General features: G+C 41.2%; 1 protein-coding gene and 1 long non-coding RNA gene across 5 annotated transcripts in view; both read left to right on the top strand.

Moving 5' to 3' along the window:
* The window catches only part of b4galt2 (UDP-Gal:betaGlcNAc beta 1,4- galactosyltransferase, polypeptide 2), a 242927-nt gene that overhangs the window by 146669 nt on the left and 78643 nt on the right, over positions 1-17615 (top strand). The window lies entirely within an intron of this gene.
* LOC145421971 (uncharacterized) lies at positions 7311-8260 on the top strand. The gene is made up of 2 exons (XR_013903337.1): positions 7311-7423; positions 8012-8260. It is a non-coding gene; the product is annotated as an uncharacterized LOC145421971 (long non-coding RNA).

The raw sequence follows: 17615 nt of genomic DNA, 5'->3' as shown, positions 1-17615 counted from the left end.
ACTGTGGCGTCTTCCTTAAACTAAATTTAATTCTTTGACCTAATTTATCATTATTTTGTTATACAATCAGCTGTTCCAGCACAGGCATAGAGACAGACACTCCACTGGGAAATAATTGTCTGCCCTTGTTTATCAATTATTTTCATAACTTTTATGGACAAAATTTCAAAGTAAAGCCAAGGGACAGTTCAGGTTCAGTGTTCCTGTTGGCTTCATCGAGCAGTAATCTCCATCTTGCACTGGAGCACTTCGTAGCTGAACGTGAAGTACCTGGGACGAGAATTAGCACCTTGACGTCTGAAACCATGGTTCTCATCTGGAAAAGATTGGAGTTACTCCCTCAAGTGGAGGAATTTAAATTGGTAAAGTTTAAGTATTTAAGTATCACTCTCTTCACGAGGGGAAAAACAGGGTGGGAGATGGACAGATGTTTGCAGTGACATGGATGCTGTAACAGTAAAGAGAGCTGAAGGAAGACAAAGCTGTTGTTTTATTGGGCCAGCTACATTCCTATCCTCACCTACTGTGTACCCCTAACCAGTTCTGTCGGATGGTTCTTCCTGTTAAAAGAGAGTTTTTTTTCTTCCCACTGTCGTCAAGTGCTTGGTGATAGGGGTGTCCTCTGATTTCTGAGGTTTTCTTTGAATTATTGTAGAGTCTTTACCTTACAATATATAAAGGGCATTTTCGTTATGATTTGGCTCTATATAAATAATATTGAATTGAGAAGTATAGGATTGTCAAGATGGGCTTACTACAAGGGGTGTGTGCACTCAGCCGTTCATGAGACGCTCGGAGTAGAACTGCTCCCCCTAGACATCAAAAGGAGACAGTTGAGGTGGTTAGGGCATCTAACTAGGACGCCTTCTAATTGAGGTGTTTCTGGAAGGAAACCCAGGGATAGACCAGTGATATGCTGGAGAGAATGTCTCGGCTCGCTTGGAAAATGCCTTTTAGAGCTGGAGGAGGCTGACTGAGAGGCATCTTTGCCTAGACTGCTTTTGCAATGCAGATATGGTGTTGAATATGGATAGATGGATGGCTTAGAGATAATCATTAATGACTGGAGTTAATCCGTGCTGACAATCCGCATTATATAATAATAATAATAATAATAATAATTAATAATAATAATTAATAATAATAAATAATAATAATAAATAATAATAATTAATAATAATATGAAACATAAAATCAACATTGTCAGCACAGAACCAACTCTCTTTTCTCAAACTCAGTTTATGTGTGGTTTCTTCCTGTCCAGTCTTGGTGTTAAGTTGCTGTCATAGCATGTTGTCGCCTCACAGAAAGTGTTGGGAAGGTTACTTTTAAAATGTATTCCATTACAGAATACAGAATACATGCCCTAAAATGTATTCTGTAACGTATTCCGTTACGTTACTCAATGACAGTAACGTATTCTGAATACTTTGGAATACTTAATATATTATCATGCTTTTTACAACAACGTGAATGTACTATTGCTGTGTGATTTATTACTATTACTGAAGGTCCGCGACTCCGAACTGTAGTAAAGGGACCTCTGACTGATACGGCGGGGTCCCTGTCGGCTTGTAGCCGAAAAATAGCTTTACTTTGTTGTGTGGGTCAACTTTTCTTGCGAGAGACAGAGAGAGGCGTTGAAAGGCTGCTCCAACGGAACTTATTGTTTCGGAGGAAAACACGAACACGGTGTACAGTCGAGTCTTAATAGCTTACTTACAACTGGGCTCCTCAGGCACTCTTCTTGGCTGAAGTGGTTATTATTATATTTACATGCTTCCAGCTCCTGTTTTTCCTCGATGACAACTCGTACCTTTCCACTCCCCTTTTTCTCCCTCCTCGCGCTCACAGACACATAACGTGTATGGCAGTCCATTCTCCCTGCAACACGGACTACACTGCCCATGATGCTACATTCTTTAGAGCTATGCTTGTAGCATTCTGCCTGTTAGCTTAGCACAACAACAACGAAAAGGCGCTCTCTCACCCAGGAAACACACAATCGCAGAGAGAGAGAGAGAGAGCGTCGCCCTGTAACCATGGCAACCGTAACGCTGCCGCCTGGAACAAAAGAACGTAGCTGTCAAACAAAACCGAAACAGTCCTGACCCGCGACAATATGAAACAGGAAAGTACCGCAGTGTAATCCATTTATTTCAACAAAGTAACTGTATTCTGAATATCACCTTTTTAAACGGTAACTGTAACGGAATACAGTTACTCATATTTTGTATTCTAAATACGTAACGGCGGTACATGTATTCCGTTACTCCCCAACACTGCTCACAGACATCCCTGAAAAAAAAGTTGCTGGCCTCCGCCCCCTGCGTACATCCGTAAACATCCACCTTCCTACATGAAAGCGTCCTTCACCAATATTCTGTGATCAGTTGAACTAAATGATCGTTTGAACCTTGTGATTAAATAAACATTTGCATTTCACACCATGTGCATACAGTAATCCATCCCTTTGCATCTGCAGCTCTTTGATCGTGTGCCAATCATGAAAGTTGATTTCCATCATCTGCATCATTACATCACTGCTCCCTAACTCAGCAGATGAAATGAGCTGATTACATAAAAAGGCAATAAAAACCACATTTCTTTGAGAATTTTTTCCCACTCTCTTCTAAGCATGTGTTTGTACTGTAGTAGGGTATTTTGATGTGAGAAGCAAGAGTCTGCTTAGTTATTAAGCACTTGAAGGTTCTTCAAAGCAAGCTGAGTGGTGCTAAATTTCTTCATTTTAAAAAAACACTGAGAGAACTTGAGGATTACAATACTTAACAGCATGAATGTGGTGAAAAAGCCAGTGTAGTTTCACAGTGATGTTTTACATTTACAATCAAAGAAAGTAAAATTCAAATCAAAGTTGTATCCCCCAGAGTACATGCTTTATTCTCGACTCAGAAGTGAAATATAACAGTTTCTTTTTTCAAAACTCTGTATTTATTAATAGTTGTTTCTGATTAAACGTTTAGTATTTGTGTGACAACAGCAATAGTTGAACAAATCCTGCAAGTAGCATCTTCAGCTTAATTGCAAAAGCTATTACCGAAGAGAATTTTCTTTTTATTTGGTTTAGATTTACCACTTTATGGTGGGCCCTTGCTGTTACTCTATGATGATAAAAATCTGCTCTTTTTATTTTTTCCCTGCATCATTACCTTTAATACACATAAGCACACACTCCCTTCCACACACACATACCATTCCTGCTGTGCAGTAAGCTGGCTGGCCAGATTCTGGGCTTGTGTGCCCCATGGGGCTCTATCCTCGCAATGCTTAGTCTGAAAACGGTACCTCCGCTCAGTGCTCAGCTATGACAAGGCCAAACCACGGGCATATCACTTTATTGGATGATGGAAGAACATGCTTTCATCTAGTTACGAGTCAAAGGTTAGTGCCTGTGATTCAGTTAAAAATAAATCTTCTCCCTCTGACTGCTTTCTCGTTGTGACCTGTCTTGGTATTTTCTGTAATAACCTACAGCTGGATGCATATTTGTTAAAAGGGCAGCCTTTCATTTGAACAGAACAGCATTTTGTATGGCACAGCGCACGCAGCCGTTGATCCTAAAGTAGTGTATCCTCTGAACAGAATGTAAACAACGAGCTTTTATAGTAGCGACCAGTGATTGCAGTGTTCAGCTTCAGTAACTTGTTGTAGTAAAGGTTGAGGAAGAGGTTGAGCATGCAACACCAATCAACCTCTGGGTGACGACTTTGGATCACAACGTGATTTCACAGGATGCCTGATGGGAAGTAACCTGTCACTAAACAATTGTATTCTGACTCGAACTAACCAACTGTCGTCATGACAGAATAGCTAAGGTGTGCAAATTATTTATAAAGGGGAGAAGACACAAACCTGACATCAAGGGGTCATTAGGAAGGGAAGCTGGCTGTTCCTAAGGGGTCGACCGATTGGGAAATAATGGAGCAGCTGAAAGTACTCTATCTGCAAAACTAATGACACTGTCTTAGACTGAAATGATGAACATAGCTCACCATCTGATGCGCAAACCGCAAAGTAGTTCTAAGTAGAGCTTCTACTAGGATTGTTTGGTGTTACAGGTCCTAGTTTTAGCGTGTGCCACTTGGTGTAAATTGTATATTTCACTTAGGCAAAGAGTCTTTTGCAGCTAATTTTGTTAACATAACACGAAATGTCTTTGTTCCTAAAGAAAAGCATTGTAAGGTGATTGAAACTGTACTTACCTTGTTATTAATTCATGTCACATTGCAACATTTCCTGCCACTTTTGACCGAGCTAAAAATATAACATGGTGTATTAAATGCTGTATAAAAATAATTCTCACAAAATATATTTGAAAAAAAACTGAACAATAAATGGCTTTATTTGTGGTGAAAGGTTACAAGTGGAATCGTATAATGCAACAAGGAAACACATACAGAACTTAGTAGCTCCTTTGGGTCACATAAAGCAAAGAAGGTACGGATAGATGTACAGAACTCACACCAATCTAAATATTCAGCAGACGTTATCCTGCATATAAAGCTTTATCATCCAACATGCATGCTCCATATCAGCTAAACACTCATCTAACTATAGAGGTATGAAACCCTTTGGCCTTCTGCAGACATCAAGCTAACGTATTAGACATAATTCACTTGGATGAAATTCAGCTGAGGGCTGTAAAATTTATCTATAATGATACAGTGCTTTTAGACCTCTCATTCCCAAAGCAGCCATGTTGTTGACCCCAGCTATACATGGCTGTGAATAATATAGGGCAGCCTTAACGTCTCAATAGATCACGCTGCATATCTCTGCAGACTACATCCACCGCACATTTGTTTTAAGAGTCTGATTTATGTTTCTTTGCTCCTTGAGGACCTTATCTCCATCCAGTGGAAGACTGATAATAGGTAAAGCAAATGGCACCTTAATCACTTGAAGTAAAAAAACGAAGGAAAAGGGGGAGAGGGGGGCGTCATGGTGATGCAAACAGCTGGTATGTCTTAAACTATTTTAATTAGAGCACATTTATGACAAGTCATGTTACCAAAAGACTGATATAGCCCGGGCTCTTTTTGCATCCCTCCTTTCACTCCACTAATTAATAAATCCTCATTGGACATGTATTGGCTCTGATTCATACACCCTCACACTTACAGCTTATGGAAACTTAATTTATTTGTCTATAAGTACTGAAACTTTTACTGGCTTCAAATAGCAAATTGTACTGTATATAAACATATGGCCTTCTTATTTATTCAAAATGTTGGCTGGCAAAATTTGGAAACAGGAAGCAGTACCAAACAGTTTTACTTTTTTTTTTTTTTTTAAGATTGAAAGATGAGAGGATGTGAAAAAACCTACACTATAAAAAAATTCAAATGTCTGCTGCCCAATTAGTGATCCTTTGAACAAAAATAATTAACGAAGTATCTTCATCATGCATAATTATTAACATTTTAGCTGCTGACACAGGACAGATAAGTCCAAGTCTGAAACGCAGGCTAAATTAATCTCTCTGATACTAGATCATCTGTTTCTGCTGTGTGTGTGTGTGTGTCAGGATTTCTTCACAGTGGCAATTCCTAATAGGAAACATGATTTCTCACTGCTGGGCCACCTTTCACGCTGACAGCATTAACAGTAAGTTTCCATGCCACTGAATCCTGAAGAGCTTCAAAGTTTGAGTCTAAGAGTGAGACTAAAGCTCTAATATTAGACTGAAGATGCTTCACAGGGTTTTCACTGACTGGTTGGCTTTTCGTTATCAAAATTACCACAGAGGTTTGAGGTGAATCCTGAGAGGAGCCCCACGGCAAACGTGCTCTTGAACAGTGTGCTTCGGGAAATGCGATCTCCCGTAAATGGTAAATGGACCAATTCTTATATAGCGCTGTTCTACTTGAGCACTCAAAGCACTTTATCATTCACTCGAGCACTTTTTTTCTAGTGATTTCTATCTAAAATTCACACTCTGATGAATGCATCAGAGAACAACTTTGAGTTGCTGGATTCAGAATATTACCTGAGGATGCTTTGCCATGGAGACTGGAGCAGCCAGCGACCGAAGTACCGAGCTTCAGATCAGTAGATGACGAGCTCTGTCTCATAAGTTACAGTCACCCCTAAAGCATGCAGGTTTAGTCAGCAAACAAAACAGCTGATCACAAATGCCAAGTGTCACTAAACCCAATCCTTCAGTTCTATTCAGCCTTTTAACATCTTGTTTAAATTTGATCTAAAGGCTGATTTGTTCTCTTTTTTTCATGCCATCAAATGGCAGAAAGGTGGTCGCTTACAGCAGAAACCAGCAAGTGAAAATACCAAAATCTTCCCTTGCAGACTGACTACAGAGAAAAAGCATTTTAAACCCATAATCTTAACATTTGTTAAGCTAAAATGAAAAGCAACTGTTTGCTAATGCTTCTATGCACACAGCAGAAACAGACCAGCATTATGATATTTTGATATTACATGAAATAACAGGTTACGCAGCCATCGAGAAGGGTCTGTAATCTCCTGGCAACAGATCGCTAGAGAAAAAATGCCACTTATTTTATCATTTGAAAATGTTTCATTTTTATTCAGTTCGTCATCAGTTCAGTGTTAGCTTTGGTCGTTTTAAGTATCGCTGTTTTACGGGAAAGGTGTTGTTAGCAAAAACAGTATAGCTATTAGAATATAAACACAGAAAGTAGACACACAGGTTTGTAAATATCCAAAGTCTAAATAAAAATGTTCATCACAGTCAGTTTAGTTATAGTTACGTGTATTATCCTCGTTAAGGCAGAACTTTGAAGGTAAACTGTTTCCATTATTGTTTTACGTAGCACTTTTTCAAGTTTCATTACCCCTCAGCAAACAGTTTGGGAATGATAGCAGACAAGCTGGTGTCTTCTATGCAAACTCTTGGCAACCACACCAATCTGCTGCCAACCAAAGCAATCACAATTAGGTTTTTGGGGCAGCATCTGAATTTCAGCCAATTTCTTCCAGTAACAGCCTTCAACCTTTCTGACATACATATTTAGTGCCTGGGAGTCACCCATAAAAGTCAATATAATATAATTACAATTGTTTATGCTATATAATGTAATACACAGCAAATTCAAAAGTGTTAAATTTTTTGGTGTTAATAGTCTCCTTGCAAAAGTAGAGTTAATTTTACTCTAAGTAGAGTCACATTCTTTTAATGTAACTCTGAGGTGTAAAATGATAGTAGTTAAAATCGAGTGTTAAAAATGAGTGTTTCTCTGTCAAATCTGGAGGTGTTACAATGGAAACATTAACTCTTGACCTCTTAACTCTGAACTCCTACAGGGGCTATGACACCAACAGAGTAAATTCACAGACTCCGCCCCCAGCACGGCTCCAATCGAAGCTGAAGTGAAGCCGTTTCAGAACATTTGCTACATATTTGAGTTGTTTGCCATGCTTGGTAAGTCACTTTTTCAAAGATTGTTTCAATTGTTATTAGCTTTTACTTCTGTGGCTCTTTGGAGTTGAGACAAAGCTGTGTGAAAGGCATTAGCCATGTTGCTCGGTGATAGCATAATATTCTGTTTTAGCTAGCTGAAAGGTATCGTTTGCGGGCAAATACCACAGCCTTGAAAAAAAGCTTGCATGTGAATTTTCAGTCAAACTTTTGGTCAAATACACCTAAAACAATGTCTAGAATGTGAAATGTTGGTATAATGGTGCTACTTGAAGCCTGAAAACGATCGCCCATAAAAATAAAAAAAAACGAGCAAACAGCAGTAGCAGACATCCTGACTGGGTTCTAAGTTAGCATTTAGATCCCTCCAGAGTTTTGTGCGCACGGTTTAGGTAAAAATGAAAAAGGTTGAGGTTTTACATTTAGTTCAGTATTACCTGTTGCCTGCGTCCTTGTCTTTTGGGAAAATACTTTACACAAGTAATGGCTCAAAGAGGATTCCTTTTTTTTTTTTTACTGTGCTGCAATTGTTTACTGGATTATTTGTGCCATTAATTAGTGTCAACTAATTTTTATTCGATCTCCGCACAGGATATGCTTGTGAAGATGGAATATGGGGGAGAGCAGAAGTGCGTTGAAGTTCCACAAAGTGATGAATGAAGGACATGCATATTGTATTGAAGAAATAAGTGATGAGAATGCTGTTATTTGCATTTACCATGTCAGACCTTTTGATAAACAAAATTCTAATGAAAGTGAGAACATGTATACTGTTACATCTTTCAGAAAATGTTTTGAAATTGTGGTGCACAGTTCAGAATAAATGTTTTTCAAAAACCATTGCATCTTTTTAGTAAATGTTTATTTCCAAAAGAAATTTCTAGAAGTTCAGAACAGTAAAATTCCCGCTTTTTAGAATGAATTAGAAGATAACTCTTACGTAGTTAAACTAAAATACTCTTTGAGAGTTAATATATAAACTCTTAACACCAAGTGTTAAATTATCAACTCCAGACAGATTTGGTGTTTAACACTAAATCAGAGTTAACGTACCAACTCTCCAAAAAGAGTTAAATTAACACTCTCTGGTGTGGACCCATATAGACACTTTAATAGTGTTGAAATCAAATCCGACAGTGTTAATTTGGACATGATGGATTTGCTGTGTACTGTTCATAGCTGCTCTCTTTCCATCTACAGTCTGAGAGTGCTAACATGATGAAGTGTGAGAATTGCTCATACGCTGTCAACCACACCTCAGATGTTGGCTCTTAAACCAACACAATTGAGGCTAAAATAGGGTTCCATCAAAGTCAGCCCCATCGCCTCATACATACTGTACTCCACCTGTAGCAACTCTGAAACCTTAAACCTTTTTTCTCATTTGAAACTGCAGTGAAGCGGGAGGAAATGTGTTGATTTTCGACGCGGCGCATTTTAAAGAAAGTCTCTTTTTCACGCTTTCCTACTTTCATTCACCAGAAACATTTCCAAGAAGAGAATCATTACCCATTATTAGCTCGTCTTATGACTGCGTGTCTTTGTCTGTTCACTCACTGAGCAATGCTTCCGGATTCTTCCGGTGAGATTGGAGATTGACTCATTCCTTATTTGCTTGAGTAAAAACTCGGACTGAGCAATATCTCCAAGTGATGGGGAAAGAAGAGAAGGCTCAGTCATCATTAGGCTGAGGCAGATGGCGTCCCATATTGGTCCTGATGGGAAATGGGGAAGGATGAGTCATCTCGAGCTGTAGTTTCGCATGTAATCCAGCCTCTGTGTGTTTGTGTCGCACCTGGAAGAAGCTGTATAGATTTAGCCGCGACTGATAAGGAGAATAGAGATATGATGAAACATCAGAACAAGAAAAAAGTTTCTAATTTGCTGAAAGGTTACAGAGATTTGACCTGAGATTTTAAGCATACAGATTAAACTAGTGTAAACGTCTCTCAGTTAAGTTCATGCAAATATGATGAAATCACCCTGCTCACAGGTACTCATCTCATATGGTGGCATTTCACTGGAGTTTTGTGACTAAAGGTGTTGTTTAAGTTTAGTTTTTTTTGTCTGTGGAAGTGAACAGATCGTTCACTCTTCATCCTGCTCTGCACAAGTCACCTGCTTTGGTATGAAAAGACCTTTGATTGCCTGAAGGCTCTCATCACAGGCAAAACCTCAAAATAGAGAACATGCAGGAGTATTATAGTCCTTTCAGACAACTTGAAATGCTGAAATTCTAGTTTATTATGGATTTGTTTTAGAATGATGCCCAACAAAATGTTTCCTGTCACTTCTAATCATTAGCTGCATAAACTGTCGTAACACACTGTGTGCGGTAGGCAAGACTGGACCAAATGCAGGACTCAGCATTAAAGCTGCTCTTTAAGTTAGACCTCTGAGTTTACAGGACATAAAGCAGGAACTCAGGGATATTAAATCAGGTGACAAAGAAAACTCCAAACAGACGGATCACACAGCGAGAGGGGATAAGATGACAATGACATGACACACAAGGAAATTAGGGAGATTAAACACACCGGGAACACAGATGAACTAAGTCTGACAAACCAGACAAGTGAAGCAAAACTGAACACAATGCGCACAGAACAAGTGACTGTCACAATAAAACAGGAAATCACTAACGCTGAGACACAGACACAGTGACATGACAGAGTGAAAGAGGGAAACAGTTTCAGGCAAACACCAAATACTGTCACGGTCAAACCCGACACCGTGACAAAAATGACCCCACCGAGACCGCTTGGAGGAGATAATCTCGGTCAAGTTTCAAATAAACTCTAGCATTGTTTGTTTTTGGTGAAAATGTCATGTGATTTCAATGATTGCTGCTTTTAAAACACGTCCTAAAACTAACTTTTATTGTTTGGCTTTCGAGTCACGCACATCTTTTCGTTGTTTGACGTTTTAATGGGTTTTATTTATATTTAATGTATCTTCATTATTCAGTTCCAGTTTACACCACTTTATGTCAGCAGTGGTTGTTTTAAAGTGCTTTATAAATATACTATGGTATGGTATGGTATGGTAAGTCTGAGCTAAAAGGCTTGAAGTAGCAAGGTATGCTTTACATTCTGGGATATGGCTCAGTATTATAGACAGAATGCACAAACTGAAGCAGTTAGCCATAAGATGAATGGAAATCTTCAATTTTATCCACTAGCCCAGAAAACACCAGCTTCTTCCTGTGTTTGTTTGTTGCCCCTGCCCCAGACCCATCTGACCACAAAGCGCAATGAACATTTGTACTGATGCATTTTGGCTTCCAGAACCATGAACTGATTCAGACCAGAGTAAATGAACTATAGGTGCGAACATGCACTGAGAGGCCGCAGAGAGTGCAAATATTGATAAAATATTTGTGTACGATGCAATGCACAAGATACCAAGTACTTTCAAGTGTTATTTACCTCTTTTTGATAAATTTTTACCAATGCTTCTAACGCTCTCATCAAGCGTGTGTGTAGTGAAAGTGGTACCTGCTGCACTGTGGATATTATGTTCCCTGCAGTAAAGGTGTTTTGGAGGAAAATAGTTTCCAGCTGAATGTGTACTAAGTGCCCTTGATGCTGAGGAGCCCAGATGTGATGAGGAGCTCTAGTGCTTTAATGCCCAAGAGAGAAAGGTGCTTCTGGAAAGCACACCTTTTTTATTTTGGGGATTTTTTTTTTTGTTTGTTTTGCTTTGTATTTGTTTTTTTACAGCATCACAGGGTGTTAGAATCAGAGTCCCATATGTCCGTGAGAGCAGGTCTGACACAGCAGGTCAAAGCTACAAGTCACAGCAAGCGTCTGCACGTATTTGTCAAATCAATCAATCAATCAATCAATCTTTATTTATAAAGCACTTTTCATACAGAAAAAATGTAGCACAAAGTGCTTTACATAGTTAAAAGCAGCCCACCCCACCCTCCAACTCACTCCCCACACTCTCAATACACATATATCCCCCCACCCACACACACACACGCGCACACTTAAAGAGTAAAATTTGGGCTGGGCTCGCATGAGCCAAGTGAGGAAACACTATAACAGGGAGCTGTCTGCACCGGGAGCCGGTCACAGACCGCAGCCTCCAGGCTGGGCACACAGCAGGAGGGAGGCCAAGGAGCCCCCCAGCCAGGCTGAGAGGACCCCCAGAGACCCAGCAGCCACGGTCAATCACAGCCCCGGTGCAGAGAGCGCCCTCCGAGGAAACACTGGAGATATAACGCAATACGATATATACAGGGTAAAATGATAAAATAAATAAGAACAGGATACAATATAAATATAAATATAAATAGAGTAAGAAGATTAAAAAATGAATAAGAATAAAATCAAAAAATATTAGGTAAATCCTAAATTAATAATAGAATAACAGGATAGAATAAATAAGCATAAAAAATAAATAAACGCTAAGTAAAAGCTAAATTAAAAAGGTGGGTCTTGAGCCTGTTCTTAAAAACATGTACGTTCTCTGCGGCCCTGAGCTCCTCCGGCAGGCTGTTCCACAGACGAGGACCATACCACTGAAAAGCTGCCTCTCCGTGAGTATGTGTCCTGACTTTAGGGACAATCAAAAGGCCAGTACCAGAGGACCTCAGGGTCCGCGAGGGTTCGTATGGTAAAAGCAGATCTGAGAGATAAGAAGGCCCAAGACCATTAAGACATTTAAAAACCAATAAAAGAACTTTAAAATCGATCCTGAAACACACGGGGAGCCAATGCAGCGATTCTAAAACCGGTGTAATGTGGGCCCGCCCTCTGGTCTTCGTCAGCACACGAGCTGCCGAGTTTTGCAAAAGTTGTAAAGTTGAAATATTCTTCTTAGGAAGACCAGAGAGCAGGGCATTACAGTAATCAATGCGACTGGTAATGAAAGCATGCATCAGCATCTCCGTGTTGGCCCGAGAGAGAATAGGGCGGACTCTGGCTATATTTTTTAGATGATAAAATCCAATTTTGGTTACACGTTTAACATGTGGGATAAAACCAAGCTCAGAGTCAAAAATAACACCCAGGTTTTTCACTTGTAGCGAAGGACATAGTGAAAATGCCTCTAATTTAGACAAGAGTTTCTCTCTCTGAGCCTCAGGACCGACAATTAAAACTTCAGTCTTGTCCTGGTTAAGCTGTAAAAAGTTTTCTGCCATCCAAGATCGTATATCTAAGATACAGTTAAAAAGGGCATCCATTGGTCTGGTGTCATCAGGAGACACGGAGATGTACAGCTGCGTGTCATCAGCGTAACTGTGGAAGTTCACTCCATGCCTCCTGATGACACTGCCGAGAGGCAGCATATACAAATTAAAAAGTACAGGGCCTAGAACCGACCCTTGAGGCACACCACATGTCATTTTATGGATCTTAGAGGAGCATGTATCCATACTCACCATAAAAGATCTGTCAGAGAGATAGGAAGTGAACCAGTTGTGTACAGCACCAGAGAGGCCCACCATGTGTTTCAGTCTGTTTAAAAGAATAGCGTGGTCTACTGTATCAAAGGCTGCGCTTAGATCCAGTAGCACCAGGACTGAGAGCTTTTGGGCGTCCCAGTTACATCTAAGATCATTTAAAACCTTTAGGAGAGCAGTCTCTGTGCTGTGGTTCACCCTAAATCCAGACTGGAATATCTTCAGGATCTGTCTATCATTGAGAAAATCAGTAATCTGAGTAAAAACAAGTTTTTCTAAGACTTTACTTAAAAATGGTAAGTTGGATACAGGTCTGTAGTTATTAAAATCATTACAATCCAAATTGCTCTTCTTCAGAAGGGGCCTCACCACCGCCGTTTTAAAGGCAGCAGGGAAGACACCCAACTGAAGAGAGCAATTCATCATGTATAAAAGCTCAGCCTCAAAAAATCCATAAAGTGTTTTAAAGAGTGAACAAGGGATTGGATCTAAAAGACATGTGGTGGGTCTCACTGTGGAGAAAACTTTCTGAAGGTTCTCAGCATTAACCAGGACAAAGCTGTCCAGTGTCTCCTCAGGTACAATCGAGCCCTCAGATGTGTTTAAAATCATATCGCGATTAGATAAAATATCAGATCTGATGGCGCTGATCTTTCCCCTGAAGTGGTCTGCAAACTGCTCACAGAGCGAGTCTGTGGGGGTTCTTTGGGAGCTGTTAAAATCAGGGTTAAATAAATGATCTATGGTGGAAAAGAGGACCTTGGGATTATTTTTGTTAATACTGATTATTTTGGCAAAGTATGAATTTCTTGACTTCCTTAATGTATTATTGTACATTTTAAGTTGCTCGGAAAATATTTGATGGTTGATAGTGTAGCCCGGATGGGAATTTGGGAGTAGATACTCGTAATTCCCATGGACTTAAACGCCACAGTAACATAAGGTGTTCACAGTTAATATTATGTGATTTAACTGTACTCTGAATGTAATTTGCCCTGTAATATGTCACAAGGTAAATACAGGTAATTAGAGCAATGAACCTGTTATGTTAATCATAAAGTATTATTTTATGGTATGTAACTCTGAAGAGAGTTAAAGTATTGTTCAGAGTTCTAATTTTCTGGAGGCCCGTGAAGGTAGCATGAAACGGGACCTGGGTATCTGTTGTAATGGAGGAAGAGAGGAGAACGGCATGGAGAGATGCACGAGGTTAGCTGAACCAAAGTGAGAGACTCAGCTAGTTTTACTGAAGTTACCTAGCACAAAAGAGTGTCGGACTAGAAAGCTAACCGTGTGAGAGCTTCGCAACAGAGTGTGGGGGAAGTGACTTTGTGTTCAATGGTCGCACCACCGTGAAAAAACTGTGTTTCCAGCTACGACCGCCGAGGCTAAAGGCTAGCCCGGACTGCCTGGCTGCGCCACGGAGGCAGCCGCTATGGACTGTCGGAGAGCTGGACAGTGACTGGCTAACGCGTTGTAGCAGAGACAGCATCCGGTCCGCAGGGAGAGCGGAGAGTGAATTTAGTTTGGGACTGGCGAACGGAAACCTACCGAGCAACTGAACTGTAAGTTGGACTTTCGTGCTCTTACTGGGGAGAAGAGGATTTTTCTCCATCGTCCGGCGTGAGCAGCAAACAGGCCTGCAACAAGTGTGAATGTGAGTGTGTGTGGGGCCCATGTGTGAATATTGTGTATCTAGTGGATTATATAGCATATTTTTGAGTGTACATTCGTGAGTCACTTACCAAGAGGTGATAACATAATTTGTGTTGTTTAACATAATTTCAAAGGGAAATATTTCATTTACACAGCATGTTTCATTTGTTTATGGAGCTGGATATCATTTGAGTTGAGTTAAGAAAAGGGTGTTTTATACATTACTTTTTCCTGCCCTTACATTCAGTAAACGTTTGGTTTGTGTTAAAGAGTTGTCTGGGGTTGATTCTTTTACTACTGGTTAAGTCTAACTTGCAGGCAAAGGTTTACTGATAGTTTCCCTGATTCCTGTCTATACCAGAACCTTTTTGTGGTATCTAGGCTGTAACGAACCTAACACCCCGCCTAGGGGGTCCAAACTGAGGTAAGTGGATTTAGACTCCGTATCACAGGTGGGGTGCTACATAAAATGGAGGCACCGCTGGGATAAAGACTGGTAGTAATTAGTATTAACTTGTGACCCAGACAACCTTTAAAGAGAGGGTGATTTGAAGTTATAGTAGGTTACAGCAGAGCAAAATCAGTTTGTGTTTGGTATTGTGTTACACTATACACATACAGTAAGATTCACACACTCAACACCAAGAAATGGCTCAGTTACGGCACTGGTGTAAAGGAGAAGGCCTTAACCCTTCGCATGCCATACTACTTAAAGATGTTCCCGAGGACACAGAGATTGAAGTCATAGAAAGAACTCTGCAATCCATTAAAGTTCTTGGACGTGTGAAGGTTAGAGGACGTATGTATGATCCTCAGAGCAAGTGTTTGACTGTACTGTGCGAATGCAGAGAAAAGGTAAATACTAAAGCCATTCCTCTGGACATTCTAGCTGATGGCAGCAATTCACCCTGGAGAATCATCGGCCACTTAGAGGAGGAGGATGGTTCAGTTGACCAGATGGTTGCAGATGACTGGCAGGCATCTCAAACTGATTTGGGACCTGCCGCCACACTTCAGGCCTCCACTCCTGAAGCAATCATCAGAGCTGTTGGTGACCTTCTGCAAAATACCTCTAAGCCTGCCAGTGACAATAGCAGCTACAGGAGGTTGCGCACCTTCTCAGGGGTTGTTCCCACACCCCCAGGAGAGGAGCAGTTGGAGAACTGGATACTACAGGCTCGACTGATGATAGAGGAATATGATCGGCCTGACAGAGAGAAGAAAATCAGGATAATGGAAAGTGTAAAGGGTCCCGCGTTGGAGATTTTACAGGCTGTACGATTTAATAACCCTGAAGCAACACCTCAAGAATACATTGATGTAATTGAGAATACTTTTGACACACCAGAAACAGGAGAGGAACTCTATTTTGCCTTCCGAATGCTATGTCAACACAGAGGGGAGAAACTTTCTGAGTTTTTGAGAAGAATGGAGAGATCTCTCAGCAAGGTGGTCAAAAGGGGAGGTCTGTCTCCTGCCCTAATAGACAAAGCACGTCTTGATCAGCTCATTAAAGGTGCAACAGGGTCTGACCTGATGCTGTTAAGTTTGCGTTTAAGGGAACGAAAAGATAATCCCCCTACCTTTCTGCAGCTGTTAAATGAGGTCCGCATTGAAGAGGAGCATGAAGCTTCTCGGCGCAGACTTAACCTCAATAAAGTCGTGCATGTCAAAAGCGCTACTGTACCCACAGGGGCACACGTGGAAAATCTCAGACTTGAGATACAAGGTCTGAAAACCCAAGTCAGTGATCTCACCACTGCTGCCGGGGTGCCAGGTGTCCATTCACCTGGGGCAGCATCCACAGAGAATGTGGAAGCAGACGGCTTGGGAGAAGACAAAAACTTCCAAGCATTAAAGAAAGAAGTGGTGAGGCTAAGAAAACAGATCTCTGTCATGTCAGTCAACCCCAGCAAAGGGGTTGCGGTGCCCTCACCCAGGCACCATGGTTCTCCCACGCACCTTCAGCGGGGAGCAAGAGCACTCAGAGATCCCAGTCACTTTTTCTGTTATCGCTGCGGGGAGGATGGGCACATCTCTACCAAGTGTAAGGCTCCAGAAAACCACCCTAAAGTGATACAGAAATTCATTCATGCTCAACGGAAACAGGGAGAAAGTAATAGAACTCCCAGTCCTGCCAAAGAACCGACCACCACCAATGTAGGTGTTAACCGGAGTGTTGTCAATGTCAGGACGCCTAGTTTCCCTGAAGGACTGGTAGGGCCACCCTCCACAGCCGGTGTGAAGGTAGATGGTGTATCTTGCACCGCTCTCTTAGACAGTGGCTCTCAGGTGACCATCATTTTTGACAGCTGGTATTCAAAACACTTGTCTCATGTGCCTTTACGCTCTGTTACGGGCCTAGATATTTGGGGACTAAGTGAATCAGAGACCAGCTATCCTTACAGGGGGTACATTCAAATTGAATTGGAATTCCCCGAAGAAACACGAGAGAAAGTTGAGACTATCCCAGTCCTCGCTTTGGTGTGCCCAGACCCTCGGTGCTCAGATACCATACCTGTCTTGTTGGGCACCAATGTTCATAAAATCAGACCCATTCCTGCAACTGGAAAGAAAGTGAGGGTGGGGAATGTTTGCTCTGCCAAAGTGAATGTTCAGCAGCCTCAGAACCTACCGACTATTATGTCTGAGTCTGCCAAGGATGATGACAGTCCAGTAGCTAACGTTAAGTGGACTGGTCCTGGCCCACTGGTCATTCCAGCTGGGAAAGAACGTATAGCTGTCTGTAAAGTCAAAGACATCCACACTATTGGAGACAGCATCCTCATCACAGAACGGGCAGCTTCACATGCCCTTCCCCCGAGTGTGCTTGTGCAGCCAACCGTACTGTTCTCCAAGATGCTTGATAGAGACAAGTTTCTGGTGCTCATGCGCAACCAGTCACTAAAAGACACTGCCATTCCCATGGGCGCTGTGGTTGCACATCTGCATGTAGCTGACATAGTGACTGATGTCCCCGGCCCAAACACAAAAGCTTCTACTATGCTTGACCCATCTCTGTTTAATTTTGGGGACTCTCCTATACCAGCAGAATGGAAACAGAGGCTTAGTCAGAAACTTGCAGAGAGAGGCAAAGTTTTCTCGACGGAGGAATGGGATGTGGGT

Source organism: Astatotilapia calliptera, chromosome 18, assembly GCF_964374335.1.
Source record: "Astatotilapia calliptera chromosome 18, fAstCal68.1, whole genome shotgun sequence".
Taxonomy (NCBI): domain Eukaryota; kingdom Metazoa; phylum Chordata; class Actinopteri; order Cichliformes; family Cichlidae; genus Astatotilapia; species Astatotilapia calliptera.
Note: the sequence above shows the minus strand (reverse complement) of the source record. Positions and strands in the feature narration are given on the sequence as shown.